Source organism: Rhipicephalus sanguineus, chromosome 4, assembly GCF_013339695.2.
Source record: "Rhipicephalus sanguineus isolate Rsan-2018 chromosome 4, BIME_Rsan_1.4, whole genome shotgun sequence".
NCBI lineage: Eukaryota > Metazoa > Arthropoda > Arachnida > Ixodida > Ixodidae > Rhipicephalus > Rhipicephalus sanguineus.
In genome coordinates this window covers 142,001,354-142,016,785 of record NC_051179.1, presented here as the reverse complement: position 1 = coordinate 142,016,785, position 15,432 = coordinate 142,001,354, and the positions used below count along the sequence as shown (strand labels likewise).

General features: G+C 46.5%; 1 long non-coding RNA gene across 1 annotated transcript in view; it reads left to right on the top strand.

The window, feature by feature from the left end:
- Positions 1–12,113, top strand: part of LOC119390763 (uncharacterized) — a 41,092-nt gene extending 28,979 nt beyond the window's left edge. The window contains exon 5 of the long non-coding RNA XR_005183487.2: positions 11,980–12,113. This is a non-coding gene — a long non-coding RNA (uncharacterized LOC119390763). The remainder of the gene's footprint in view (positions 1–11,979) is intronic.
- The last annotated feature ends 3,319 nt before the right edge of the window (positions 12,114–15,432 follow it).

Below are 15,432 nucleotides of genomic sequence, written 5' to 3'. Positions count from 1 at the left end.
TCTCTAATGACGGAGAAGTGCTTACCAGACAGGAACGGTCGGAATTCAGCGATGGCTCAGTGGAACGACTCGCGTTCTTTGAGGTAATTATGCGCCGACGGCGACAGAAGGCGGCTTCCGTACGCCACTACGATTTGCAGGCCCAGCATGTACGCCCTGGCTAAGGCATCAGTATGATCTCCGCAGTGGCCGACGGGTCGAAGTGTGGTAAAACAGGTGAATGCGTTATGATGGCGACTAGCGGTTATAACGCGATTGCTTGTTCACGACCTGAGGTGAAAGTGACGTCTTTTTTGAGCAGACAAGTGAGAGGATGTGCTATTTCCGCGAAGTTCTGCGAGAAATTGCGGAAGTAGGAGCACAGTCCAAGAAATCTGCGGGTTGCGTAGAAGTCCCAAATTTCACGGATTTTGTCAGGTTGTGTTTGCGCACCTGCAGCGCCTACAAGGTAGCCGATCTATCTGTAGCGTTATCTGTAGGCCCATTTTGACGAGTTGAGTAGAACCTAGCTGGTTGGAAAACATAAAAAACGATGCAGTTGTCCCAGCACGGGTTGAATTAACTTTTATGTAGGTTAGTACGTGTGTTTGTATGTATGCATGTTATATACACACATGCGAAATTGAAAACTTTCGGGGGTAGGGGGAAGTTCTTTCCCCAGACTCTCCCTGGCTACGCAAGTGATGAACTAGCGAAACCTGCGCAAGAGGACGTAGCAGCCGTGTTGGGAAGTCAGTTGAAGTAACGAATAATGCGGCCTTCTCTTTGCCTTATATGCAGAAATGAGGCGCAGTACAAAACAGGGACAAAAGAAGAGAATGACGGCAGAGGCTCACCTGAAAGTTTATTGAAGAGGCAACCCATATATAACTTGCACATTAAATTTTAATACACGTGGTACGGTTCCTCTTCCGTAAGTACAGAAAGACTTTCCACATTAAATTTGTGAAGGCACATGCGTCACAACGAAAAAATGGGGGGAAAGTCATAAAAATTGCGGAGGCGGGGTGAGAGCTAAAAAAATTGCCGAAGCTTGCACCAAGCCGCAGAAGTCTTCAAACAGCGAAACTGCACGATTCTGAAGGCTAATATTGTTCCTTCTAGGTTGTTTCCAGGCCTTAGCTCGGTGATGCAGGTTATTTCTAGGTTGCTTCTACGACGTTGCTAGGTTTAGCTAGGTGATGCTAGGTTGTTTCTCCGTTGATTCTCAGCGCAGAGAGCTTCGGCTTAAACCACAGGCAGTCAAAGACACAAGGATGTCCAAACTCCCGAGACAGAACCTCTCGCTGAAACCAAGCGTTCGCACCTCTCATAGATCTACGGGCACGTCCTCGCTGGTACAGGCCTTCCATCGCTTCGGGGCATTTTCGCAGCCGTCATTGCGTTTCCTGTTACCTAGTATGATCTCGCTGTACTTACTCGGAGTCTGCAGCTCACCGCCGTCGCTTCGGAGCAATTTGTTGGGCTAACTGTTGCCTTCACCATTTTTATAGTACCATTGGTGAGTAGTGGGGATTTACCCAATTTTTGTGGCACATGCCCGTTTATTATGATGATAGCTTGGTGATAGGCGGCACTAACATTGCCAGTTTAGGTTAGTCTGTTAACGTTGGACCGCACAGTGGCACATATTTGTTTGTTTGTTTGCCCTGAGGAGACTGGCACATACCCACGTGGCACATATCCGTTTGTTAACAATAGGTTTCTTCTTCATTTTTAGTGAACTAGTGGTTAGTGGTGGGATTTATTAAATTTCTGTGGCCCATACCCGTTTACCATGATGATAGTTTCGTGATACAAGGTGAAAGGAACGATTTGCCAAACATCATCGCTGTTAAAAAGTTAGCGCAGCGTCTTAATCCAATAAGAGTATTTATTCTGTGGTAAGGCAATTGACAAGTAGCTGACACATCGATCCCCGAATCTCTTATTTTGGAAAACTTTGATTAATTCACTAGTGGTATTGGTTCTATTACGATGCCCAGACAGTATGGTTGCGTCGACGAAAAAGGGCGAGCAGCCGCATGTGGTGCAATGCAGCCCCAAGTGGGCATCTTGCTTCACGCTACCACTCATTTGTGCTCCCGCAAAGGAATGTTTATGCATCGGTCAATTTGGCCCAAGTATACATGGCCACATGATAGCGGCAACAGGTACACGACGCAGGCTGCGCATGGAACAAAGGACGAGCTGCCTTCAAAATGACACCTCTTATTTTCTAGGCACTTGGCTTTGGCTGCTGTCTTTCTGTCTATCTTGCAACATACATTGTTAAGTATGACTGGAGCTGAAAAAAAAGCACTTTCACATCGAAACGAATGGCAACATTTTAACACAAAAGTGTTTTATGCCAGGGTCCACCAAAACATCACTGACGTATATCCGTAACGGATATGACGTTTTAACATGTACACTAACAGATGTCAAACAAAAAAAGTACAACAAAAAGTTTCGGCGCTGGGAATCGAACCCACGACCCCTCGCTCCACAGCGCGCGGCGCTAAAAGACCCGTCCACAAGCGTACGGTAAATCAATTCCACCATAATTTATGTATGTCTTGCAGTCCGTCGTCTGAGCATAAGCTAAAAATGCTCACCTATACGATATGTTCCGGGGCTTTGCGCGCCCTAACGACGATATGAATATAAGGCACGCCGGAGGGGAAAGCTCCGGAAAATACAACTATCTTTGGTTCTTAAAAAAGACGAAAAAGCGGCCGCAAGTTGTGATTAGATCATGCTAAAAAGGAAACGATAATAAATTATAACGACAAGTTCAAGCATCCCTCTTGCAATGTGAGTAAAACTATTTATTCGACTGCGCTTTAGAGTCACCAAAACGTGCCAGGCCTGCGCTGAAACCGCAGCACAGTCACAGTGAAAGCTGTAAGAGCGGCGTTTCTACAGTCCGTTGTAAGCTCTCTTGGGGCTACTAATACAAGTACACTAACAAGGTACACACTAAGCCATATATCACAATTTTTGTGAAGTTGGGAAGCACCTACTAAGCCATTATTCGTCGTTCTGCGAAGAAGCGAGGCACCAGCTACATGTGCGTAAGGCATTATGTGCACTTTGTTGACGCGACGACTGATGACGATGAAGAATTATGGCTCAGTCCTTTGTAACGGGTTGGAAGCTTTAAACCGCCCACCAGTAATGCAATTTGCACTGGGTGACGCCCAGTCCCTATTTCCCTCTCCCGACATGCTGTATAACATACGTTGACGTGGGAGAGAGAGGGGGGGGGGCGAAGAACTTTACTGAGACCCCGAGGAAATGCATCATGCGCTTATGGGCTTCCTCGGCAACCAATACAAGTGCACTTGCGAGGAACCCACTGCGCCATAAATCATTGTAATTTTTGAGAAGTAGGGAAGCAGGCACTATGCCATTTTTCGTCATTCTACGGAGAGCGGTGGTAACTGCTCAACGCATGTAAGGCATTATGCGCACTTTGTTGATGTTGTGCCTGATGACGATGTAGAATTATGGCGGATCCCTTTGTAATGGGTTGGAAGCATTCAACAACCTCCTCGTTGCGCAATTCGCATTGTGTGACGGCTGGTTACAGAATTCGCGTTGTGCGACGCTTGGTGCTTGTTTTACTCTTCTACCATGCTATATTGCATGTGTTAATGTGGTTCCTTCCCGACATGAAGCTTGTATAGGACCTTTTACAAAGCAGTTTCCAGCACCGGCATGGCTCAGAGGTTGAATACTGGGCTCCCACGCAGAGGGCCCAGGTTCGGACCTCGTTCCATTCTGGAATTATTTTCTTATTTTGTTTTTTTTTTCTTATTTCTAGCGGCAGTGGTTACGGACACCGGCGGTCGCGGCGGACAACTACGGCGCCGAAAACGGCCGCTGAAATGATCTCATAACAGCTTTCGCTGTAAAACCGGTGTTAGAGACATTAATGAGAACTAATAGACAATAATGCCTTCATATTTAAATCCTAATTACTACAAATAACACCCCCTATACTTTCCTTGGCATTATTGTCTGTTCTCATTAATATTGTGCTTAACAAAAAAACGGGCTCTTAAAATTCACCTTCTTTCCTTCAAGAACTGGTGTGTAGCACAGCCCAGCGAAAGAGCCTTGACGCCACACTGGAGTTGTTGCGGTAGCTATACACAGCCTGATGCTTTTATGCACAGCATATTAAATGCGAAGCATTTCTTAGTGAACTTCTGCGACTTTGAGCGTATCTATCTATCTGTCTTCCTATACATGAATATCTAGCCGCCTACGACTTTGTGCTTTCCTGGTCGTTTCGTTAATGGAATGTATATCGAACTGGTATGGCATAACATGACTGCATGGCGAACATGAATGACAGGTCATAACATGAAAACCACGACACGCATGTTATGAACTGCATGATTTATATGCCATCGTGTTGGTGCTCTTGCGGCCGTTTCGTCAATTTGATATCAACACCAAAATCAGTACCGTCGTGCAACACCAAAATCAGTATGGCGCGACTAGAGAGTATAATAAACATAAATGACAGGTAATGTCGTGCAAACCACGAGACGCATGTCATGTGCAGCATGATTTGCATGACATGGTCTGGGGGAGCTCGCGTCCGTTTAATAAGATGAATACATGCGAAAATTGGTACGACGAGCCATTTCTGCATGGCGAACATAAACGACAGCTGGTAACATGAAAATCATGACATGCATGTTATGTACGCCATGGCACACATGTACCGCTCATGGTCTGCTGCGGCAGTTCGGCTATCTTGACATGTACCAAATATTGTATTGCATGATATGACCGTATTAACATCATAAATCACAGGTGGTAACATGAAAATCGTTGCATGCATGTCAGGTACAGCATGATTTACATGCCACGATCATGGTGCGCTCGCGGCCGTTTTGCTAGCTTGATAGGCACCAAAATTGGTATTTCGGACAACTGGTCTTAGAGACAGATTCTAAGTAGTGCCATATTCTCGTTTCCTTTTTTGCCCTCTCTTTTTCTTTTAACACCAAAGTGTTTTATGCCGGGGTCCACCAAGTACTTCCGTTACCGGATGTGACGTTCGTAAAATGGACGCCAACGGGTGTGAAGGAAAAAAAACAAGAAAAAGATCCGCCTCTGGGACTCGATCCCACGACGCTGCGGCCGCGACGGTAAGCGCCCGATGCTATACTAAGCTAGCTTGGCAGATGCTGTACACCACACGAACGCGCCTTATATTTTTCACACATTCTCTCTCGCGCGGTGTTCTCTGTTGGCGGTGTAGAGAGGCGGGGCGGAGCGGGGGTGGGCCCGCCGTCTGTGAGAGATGAAACGAAGTAATGCGTCACGATCGACACTTACTAGCGCTTACTCCAAGATGGCGTGCGATATCGGAGGTCATGGTTAAAGCGTCTCGATACCAGCGAGGGACAGACACTGACCGCGCTGGCGTCGCCGATTTCTCCACCGCCGACTACTTCGATTGCGAGAGCACCGACTAACAAAACTGCTGCAATACGCGTACAAAAAGGGCACGATTTCGACGCGCGAATGTCGTGCCTTGGTGGAGCGAGACAGAGGCCAGCCGGGCGCACGCGTTTGAGGCTCAAGATAAGAGCCTCAAAGAACTAGGCGTTAACATGGGTGCATCTACGCCAATCGGTTCCATAGCTGCCAAACGCGAATAGACATTGCAAATGCTCTCATATATCATTACAGAATAAGCACTACTTCTGTGTCGATACGTTTCACTTTCGTGTTATACCGATTCCTATGACGGAGGGATCAGCCATGTTTTTTTTTCCTTTTCTTGCTCTCATTTTTAACACAAAAGTGTTTGATGGCGGGGTCCACCAAGACGTCAGTGACGTATTTCCGTCACGGAAATTACGTCGAAAAAATATACACGATCAGATGGATGGATGAATAAACTTTATTTCGGTCCCTCGGAACGCGCCCTAGCACGTTGCGGGCCGCTCCCACGTCGGAACAGAAAGACCAAGTCTCTCTGCTGCGTCGCGGGCCCGTTGGACTGCCCATAGTTGTGCTTCGAGTCCGGAGCTTGTAATAGCTTCTTCCCATTTTGACGGCGTGATGACTTCGCCGCCGTGTAACGCGGGGCACCGCCAGAACATATGTTCGAGATTAGCGATATCTGCGCATAATGAACATGCATTACTTGGCTGTATTTCAGGATAGATCTCGTGCAATAGCGCGGGGTTAGGGTACGCCCCGACTTGAAGTAGCCTGAGTGTCAGAGCCTGTGGTCTGCTTAATTTTCTGTGTGGTGGAGGGTACTGTCTCCGCCCCAGGTAAAAATGTTTGGTAATTTCGTTATACGAGGTGGACGGGTCCCGATTCTCCAAAACCTCAGCGCGCCCTCCGGTAGCTACGCGGTCTACTAGTCCTCGCGCAGCTATGTGGGCCGACTCATTGAGATTGGGCGGGGCTCCCTTGATCTGTCCCATGTGAGCTGGGAACCAGACGAGTGTGTGTGGCTCGATGTTCTTGTCCCGGAGGATCCGCAAGGCCGGTTCCGAGATGGTGCCCTTGGCAAATTCTCTAATCGCTGATCTCGAGTCGCTGTAAATTGTGGACCTCTTGTTGTCCAGCAAGGCTAACGCAATCGCAGCTTGCTCCGCTATTTCGGCTGCTGTCGTCCGGACCGTTGTCGAGTTCGTGATTATCCCCTCGTGGTTGATGCTCACTGCCACATACGGCTTCCCCTCGGGATACCGGGCCGCGGACGTCTTCCCCTCGGGACACATACGCCTTCCCCTCGGGATACCGGGATCGTGTCCAAGGCTCTTTTAGAAAGGGCTCACGATCAGGCCGGGGACACGATCAGATGGCAAAGAAAAAAAGCCGGCAGATCCCACGCATTGTGGGAATCGATGTAATGCGAAGCAGCCAGCAAAGAGCTGCATACATCGTCTTGTATGCCATTGAGGAAAATGAGTGTCATGGTTTTCATGTTAACTCGTGTTAATTATGTTCGTCACACAGTCACGTCGCAAGATACCAATTTCGGTGTATATCAAGCTAGCCAAACGGCCGCCAGCGCGCCATGAGCGTGGCACGTAAGTCACCCTGTACATGACATGCGTGTCATGATTTTCATGTCAACTCCTGTTATTTATATTCGTCCCACAGTCACGTCGCGCAAGACCAATTCCGGGGTAGATCAAGCTAGCGAAACGGCCGCCAGCGCGCCATGAGCGTGGCACGTAAGTCATGCTGTACATGACATGCGTGTCATGATTTTCATGTTAACTCGTGTTATGTTCGTCACACAGCCACGTCGCAAGATACCAATTTTGGTGTATACCAAGCTAGCGAAACGGCCGCCAGCGCGCCATGAGCGTGGCACGTAAATCATGCCGTACATGACATGCGTGTCATGATTTTCATGTTAACTCCTGTTATTTATATTCGTCACACAGTCACGTCGCAAGATACCAATTTCGGTGTATATCAAGCTAGCGAAACGGCCGCCAGCGCGCCATGAGCGTGGCTCGTAAGTCACCCTGTACATGACATGCGTGTCATGATTTTCATGTCAACTCCTGTTATTTATATTCGTCCCACAGTCACGTCGCGCAAGACCAATTCCGGGGTAGATCAAGCTAGCGAAACGGCCGCCAGCGCGCCATGAGCGTGGCACGTAAGTCATGCTGTACATGACATGCGTGTCATGATTTTCATGTTAACTCGTGTTATCATGTTCGTCACACAGTCACGTCGCAAGATACCAATTTTGGTGTATACCAAGCTAGCGAAACGGCCGCCAGCGCGCCATGAGCGTGGCACGTAAATCATGCCGTACATGACATGCGTGTCATGATTTTCATGTTAACTCCTGTTATTTATATTCGTCACACAGTCACGTCACAAGATACCAATTTTGGTGTATATCAAGCTAGCGAAACGGCCGCCAGTGCGCCATGAGCGTGGCACGTAAGTCATGCTGTACATGACATGCGTGTCATGATTTTCATGTTAACTCGTGTTATCCTGTTCGTCACACAGTCACGTCGCGCAATACCAATTTCGGGGTAGACCAAGCTAGCGAAACGGCCGCCAGTGCTCCATGAGCGTGGCACGTAAGTCATGCTGTACATGACATGCGTGTCATGATTTTTATGTTAACTCGTGTTATTTATAGTCGTTACACAGTCACGTCACAAGATACCAATTTTTGTGTATATCAAGCTAGCGAAACGGCCGCCAGCGCACCATGAGCCTGGCACGTAAGTCATGCTGTACATGACATGCGTGTCATGATTTTCATGTTAACTCGTGTTATTTATATTCGTCACATAGTCACGTCACAAGATACCAATTTTTGTGTATATCAATCTAGCGAAACGGCCGCCAGCGCACCATGAGCGTAGCATGTAAATCATGCTGTACATGACATGCGTGTCATGATTTTCATGTTATGACTTGTCATTTATGTTCGTCATACAGTCATGTTACGCCATACAAATTTTGGTGCACATTTGATTAACCAAGCGACCAGGAGAGCACAAAGTCGTAGGCGGCTAGATAGATAGATAGATAGATAGATAGATACGTTCAAAGTCGCAGAAGTTCGCTAAGAAATGCTTCGCATTTAAAAAACGTAGCGTCAACGGGCATCGAACCCACGACCGCTCGGTCCGCAACAACAGATGCCGGGCACGCTATCCACTGCGCCACGGTCGCTTTTTTCTTTCTTTCATGGTATTTATCACACTTAGTATTACAGTGCGCAATAAGAGCACAAATAAAGCAAGCAAAAGTACAATCACATAGCGACAATAAGCGATCAAGCGTTACTAAGTGCACACTCGATGGCTAACACAACGTGCAGTAGAACGGTGAGAGTTCTTCACATCGTGTTATACTGGAAAGGTGGTGTGGCCGAGCACCTCACCAAGAGGGGGGTACCAGTCCGGTCTAAAGTCCAGGTCGTCATAAATGTCCTTTAGCTGAATAGTCATGCGAATGAAGTGCATGCTTGAAGAAATGGTGGGTTCTGCGTTACGGTCCTGCATACGTGTCTTCCATAAGCTATGCATACCCATGAGGAAAAACATATCATATGGCACTTCATCAAGCGATGTTGGTATAGTCACAGACTCTGGAGGCTTTACAAACGCGCCTTTTATATCTACCACTCTCCAGGTCGGCGGGTTGGTGTTGACCTCTGTGAGTGGTGAGATAAAGTAATTCGTCATTGCTGCGGCCTCCGCGACTAGCACCTGCAACGCGTTGCGCGTCCGTCCCGTTCGGCGCGTTTTCAATACAAGTTGAATTTTGTCAATGCCTCAACACACCGCGAGGTGGCGATCTTTGCCCAAGCGTAGTAAAAGTATCGGCCTCGCTCATAGCATCACGCTAATGCAAACCAAAAATAGCTCTGCGACGCGCGCCTGCCTCACCTGGCTGTAACACCACGTTCCACGCTGACGCGCTCGCCCCGAGAAAAATCGCGCCCGTTCTCCTCTAGTCCGGCCGTGGTGTTCAATCGCATTTTAACATGCCGCGGCATTGCGACCAAGTTCTGCGTCCAATATGCGACGCTCTACTGGCTATCACACCGTGTTCTCTGATTACGCTTTCAACGTTAGCTACTACCGCTACCACAAGGGTTTGTTTAATCATTTAACATGGACGTTAGTCGTAGGGATGAAGATGAACCACCAATCATCAAAATGGGTGCATACATGTTAAATGGTGCCATTAGCTGCCAGACATCAATATACATTGTGCAAACTCTCTTATATCAATGTACAGTAAGCATTCAGGTACTTCTGTAAGGGCAGGCTTTACTTTCGTGTTATTCCGATTCCTATGACGGAGGGATCAACCATGTTTTTTTGTAAATCTCTCTTCTATCATCTTTTATCCCCCTTACCCCTTCCCCCAGCACAGAGTAGCCAGCCGGTCCAAGAACTGACTAACCTCCCTGTCTTTTCCGCTTGTTTCTTCCTTCCTTCCTTCCTTCGTGACGTAATTGTATGACGAACGGAAACGACAGGTGGAAACATGAAAATCGTGACATGAATGTCGTTTACAGTATGATTTGTATGCCATGAGCATGGTGCGCTCGCGGCTCTTTCGCTAGCTCAATATACACCAAAAATTGGTATTGCATCGCGTGTCTGTACGACGAACATAAATTACAAGTGGTTACATGACAATCATGACATGCATGTCGTGTAGGGCATGATTTACATGTTAAGCTCATGGCCCGCTCGCGACCGTTGCGCTATCTTGACTTAAAGCAACATTGGTATTGCGTGACGTGACTGTGTGACAAACATAAATGACAATTGGTAACATGAAAATCATGATATGCATGTCGTGTAGGGCTTGATTTACAAGCCACGGCGCTCATGGTCTGCTCGCGGTGTTTCGCTAGCTTGACATGCAGCAATATTGGTATTGCGCGACGCGACTGCATCATGAACACTAATGGCCGGTAGTGATATGACCATCATGACATGCATTTCATGTATAGCATAATTTACACGCCACGCTCATGGTGCGACAGCGGCCGTTTCCCTAGCCTAATATGCACCAACTTATTGCGCGTCGTGACTGTATGACGAACATAAATGACAGGTCCTAACACGCAAATCGTAACATGCATGTCATATGTACGACATGATTTACATGACACTGTCTTGGTGCGCTTCCAGCCGTTTTGCTAACTTAATATACGCCAACTTAATCAGTATTGCATGACATGAGTGCTTCACGAACATATATGAGAGGTCATGCATTGTGTATACCAGAATTTACGTTTCATTATATAAAAGACAGCACATACGTGCATGCATGACAAACATGGGATCATGTCATGACACGAATGACTTCATTTTCCTTTCCTGAAAGAGAAACAAGGCGATGTATATAGCTCTCTGCTCGCTGCTTTGCATTACATCGATTCCCATAGTGCGTGGGTTCTGCCGGATTTTTTAGTCCTGAAAATCCGAGTATATATATTATCATCCATGCCCGCTCTATTCTGTGCTACTTATGAAGTAAAAAGAGTTGACGCGGAGAAGCATTGCTGCCTTCGCGGTAAATATAGCGAACCATGTCTAGCCGCGGCGCATGCGCACCGATTGCACGCGTGCCCTGTCAACCTTAGCGCACAAACACGAACCGCTGTCGCGCTCAGCTCCAGCTGTTTGCAGTATGCGTTATGTGAATAACAATGCTTGTATGCTGATTATACAAGGTACTAGTCGAGTAAAACCAGACAACTGAACAACCTATAAACATCACAAACCCTGTAAGAAATCTACTCTGCTCATTCATTTGGTTGAATTCGATATATTCGCCGTGTACTTTCTCTGAGGGCGCCAAGTGAATGCAGTCATGCGACTTTCCTATAATGGAGGTTTCCACAATTCTTCTCACGAATTTACGGAAAGCGTATTTGAGAGTGAAATGTTTGCTTACCGGAAAGGTCAAGAGTACTTTGTGTATCTTGTCTTCAAATTCTGGAAGGTCAGTATGTACTTTGCGCAACACACACTCCGGAACCCTGTGTATCAAACAAACGTGGTTATGCTTGCGTGCGCGCAATAAACGGTCTCTCGCGCTGACTTTTGGCAGTGACGTTCGGTCTTTTTTCGACTTCACAGCTAAGATCCGCATTCGGTAGAAGGTTATGTCACTACAGTTTTCCTCTATATACGCAACCGTTTGGCTTCCCGCAAGTATACCTGGAGTGACCATCTGCCTGCCAAGTGCAAGTTCGTGTTCTATGAGTGTGTCCATGACACTAACACGGGATCGCAAACTCAGCCCCGAAACGAGTTCAGAGCGGATCTAGTTTCATAATGGTAAAATTGCAATGTGCCAAGCAGTATACACAATTGAGCGAGTTATTGGCCAACGGAATCGGCTAGGGACAGTTGACGGAGTTGCATAAAACGCTGGGAGAAGTAATGAGAAGCTATCGATGAGTGATGTTGAAATCCACATGTTCGCTTCTTTCAGGTCAGCAACAGCTAGAACAAGTGTCGCACAAACCAGTGCAACTGACAGCAAGTAGAAGGCAAGGCTACACTCTAAGATAATGTCCACTGCAGAGGTTAAGACAAACTTGCCATGCTGATAATAAAATGCTTCATACTGCTTTTCGAGGACTGCAGAAAAGTCTGCAACATTTCCAGAGTCATCGTACATTGACCGTAACTGATCATTGACCATTAGCGAGCTTGGTGAACATGTTGCCGCCATAAGGTTCAAACATCCATCGTAATGAGACGTTGCATAACTGCAATGCAGCGAATACTAACGAACCACGGCTTGGTTCGCAGGCGGCATTGTTTTCTACGGCGCTTTGGCAACCGACATATGTGGCGTTTTTTTTTCGAAATAGGCTAAATCCAGAAACCGAAACTAGCTCAAATATTGCTCCATTGGCACGTACATTCTCTCAACTTTCCTCTAAAAGAGAGATCGGAACTAAATGAGTCAAATACCAACAGCTACGTGTGCTCACAGATCTCGTTTCAAAACGAAATTGAGCTAGATCCATGCTCTGTATGGATCGAAATGAGTCAAATCCCGTATGCCAATAGTAGAGCGCTTCGGCGATCACGTGATTCGGCGAACGCGGAAACCTCCGTGTGATATCCCGCCTAGCCTGACTACTCTGCCTGTTTTCTGGGTGTTTGTGCAAGTTTTATTTTTTTTTGCCCTTTCGGAGCTGGATTATCATGGCTTCTGATGGAAGTGAAGAGATCGGCGAGAAATCGGTCCCGAGACGTCGACGACATCGTGAACAGAAGCAATGTCGACGCCGACGAAGCAAGAATGTGCCACTGCCCGAATATCAATAAAGTTTTTTCAAGAATACCGCATTGAATTCCATGTCTCAATTCGAAATGAGCCAAACCCAAAGTTATCATGCTAAATGATGAAATCCGCTGCATATTTTTTAATTGATTGTGGCCAGAAACTTCCCCTAGCCGAAATGTAAAACATATCATAGAATAGCTTTGACAGCGTTGTATTTAGTTTGCATAGCAAATTTTTGCCGTTTTCTCAAATTCTCTTTGGATGGATTTGACCCATTTCGAAAAAAAAACGCCTCATATACAAACGAAGTTCTTAAGCTTAAGTTCGCCGCTCAGTCCGGGATCGATGCCACTATACTTCTGACGGCACTCCCTTGTGAATATGGACATACACGCATTCGAAGAGCGAAGAAAGAAATTTCCACTTTTCTTGTCAGTGGTGCTTCCAGTGGCACCTCAAGAAAAGTTCCTCGCGGTCCGTGTGGCTACGTTTTTCTTGAATATATCTATCGCGTGATTACTGCCTTGAATCGCTAACCACTCAACGAAATGTAAAACTCTTATACGGCTGAGGCACGGGACCAGGCAACTCGACACTCCACGGCCAAGTCGTGGCATGATCACACTCGTCTTTATACCATATTTTGCAATTTCGCCGATGCAAGAGAGGAACTTCTTACTTGGGAGTGTCGATAGCGTGACAGGGCGAGGAACATGATACAGCAATGCTTTGTCCCGTGCGTCCCAATGTCCTCTGCAAGTGGCGAGTGCCTGGCGAACGTGCCTGCTTGTGTAAGGCTTAAGAACTTTAAGTTTGTAGGTCTTTCTTCCTGTGAAACTGAGATATTCGGCTGGACTTGAGAGAGAATAATTACTATCACACAAGAACCACGCCTCATTTTGTAAGAATAGCCAGCTTAGGATAATAGGAAGACTCGTGTGACCGTAAAATAAGCTTTGAGTTTTTGTTAAATACTATTTCTAACTCCCGAAGTGTCGATGAAAATTTTCGATCACAGCCTCATAGAGAACCGTACAATTCTAGGGTGCAAAAAAAAGAAGCTGATTTTTTGAGCTCGAATAAAGTATGAGGAACCTATAAAACTTGTGAGCCATATATAACTGGGCTCAAGAATAACGCTGAAAACTGGACGAAATTCTTCTTCGCCTCTTTCGAGTACAACGACACGAAACTTGTCACCAAACAGGAAACTACGCGAACGGCGGCAACGTGCTCTATCAATATACCATCCACCTCGCTACCAGAACCACCCACTTCCGTGGTAAAGAACACAGAAACGTAAGACTGGAATACTAATTATATCGGCGCCTTGACTCTGTGAGGTCCTCCATAAATGTGAACTCTTCAATGCACGAGCGACTCGTCCCCTAACCTGCTTTACACGCTACGATTACGTCAGCAAACAGACACACCAGTTAATGTGTACAGTAGTCGTCCCTACTCCTGCAGTGGCAATTCACTTGCAGAGTTTCTAAATTATGATGTTAGTCTGAGCAGATCCAGAGCAGTTGTAGTAGAATTTGGGAGGTCAGCACAAGATGAATCTTCCTGAAACTCCGACCCCAGGAATTGTGTGGTCACCATAGGTACCCACCTCAAAAGGTTGTGGTACTCATGAAGCACTTATTCACAGCTACCTGGCACAGAAGCTAAAGACTGTCCTCTCTCGGGCACGAACGCTGGACGTCTATCCAGCACGCCACTGTCCTTTATCGAAGTTGCTAAGGGCACCAACTTAGAACGACATTAGGAACGCCATGACCGTGTCGGTACGAGAAGCACAAATGCCTGTACAAATAAAAAACAACACTGATCATTCCAACAACGAGTAAGACTGTTGTAAAAAAATGAAAATGGGTTATTACGGCAACAACGCTGGCGAGCGTCGATCCTGCACAACCGTCATGGCAGCACGTTCTTTTCAAGGAGAGAAATTACACGCAAACGAACCGTAAGCACACAAAAGTGACAGCAACAGGCACTCTAAAAAGCGGCTAATAAGAATACAAGCGCTTCTGCATGAAGCTATACAAAGCAAAGAACGCCTTCGTGAAGCTCATTTAATAAGTATAGCACTTAGTAAAATTCATACGACGTGTCTATGCGTTTCAATAATTGCTTCACGAGCGATATGGATCACATCACCTCCTATTTTTGAGTTCCCACAAAAGTTGCACGTTCCATTTCGAGCGGGCGGAACAATTGTGAGCGTTATCAGCATATTCTCCACATGATAGATTTGATAGACTCATTTAAGCCAATTACAATAATCTTCTCGTAATGAAAAAACGCCAGGCCTGCGCGGATAGCGCAGCACAGTCCCAGCGAAAGCTGGAACAGCGTCATTTCTAGAGCTACTAATACAAGTACTCTAGCAACGTACCGACTACGCCACAAATCATACTTTTTGTGAATTTGGGAACCACCCACCACAAAATAATTCGTGATTCTGCGGAGAAGCGAGGTACCATCTGTAAGGCATCATGTGCACTTTGTTGATGCGACGGTTGACGGCGATAAAGAATTATGGCTGAGCCCTTTGTAATGGGTTGGAACCCTTAAAAGACCCACTAGTTACGTAATTAGCATTGTGTGATGCCCGGTCGTTATTGAACTCTCCCGCCA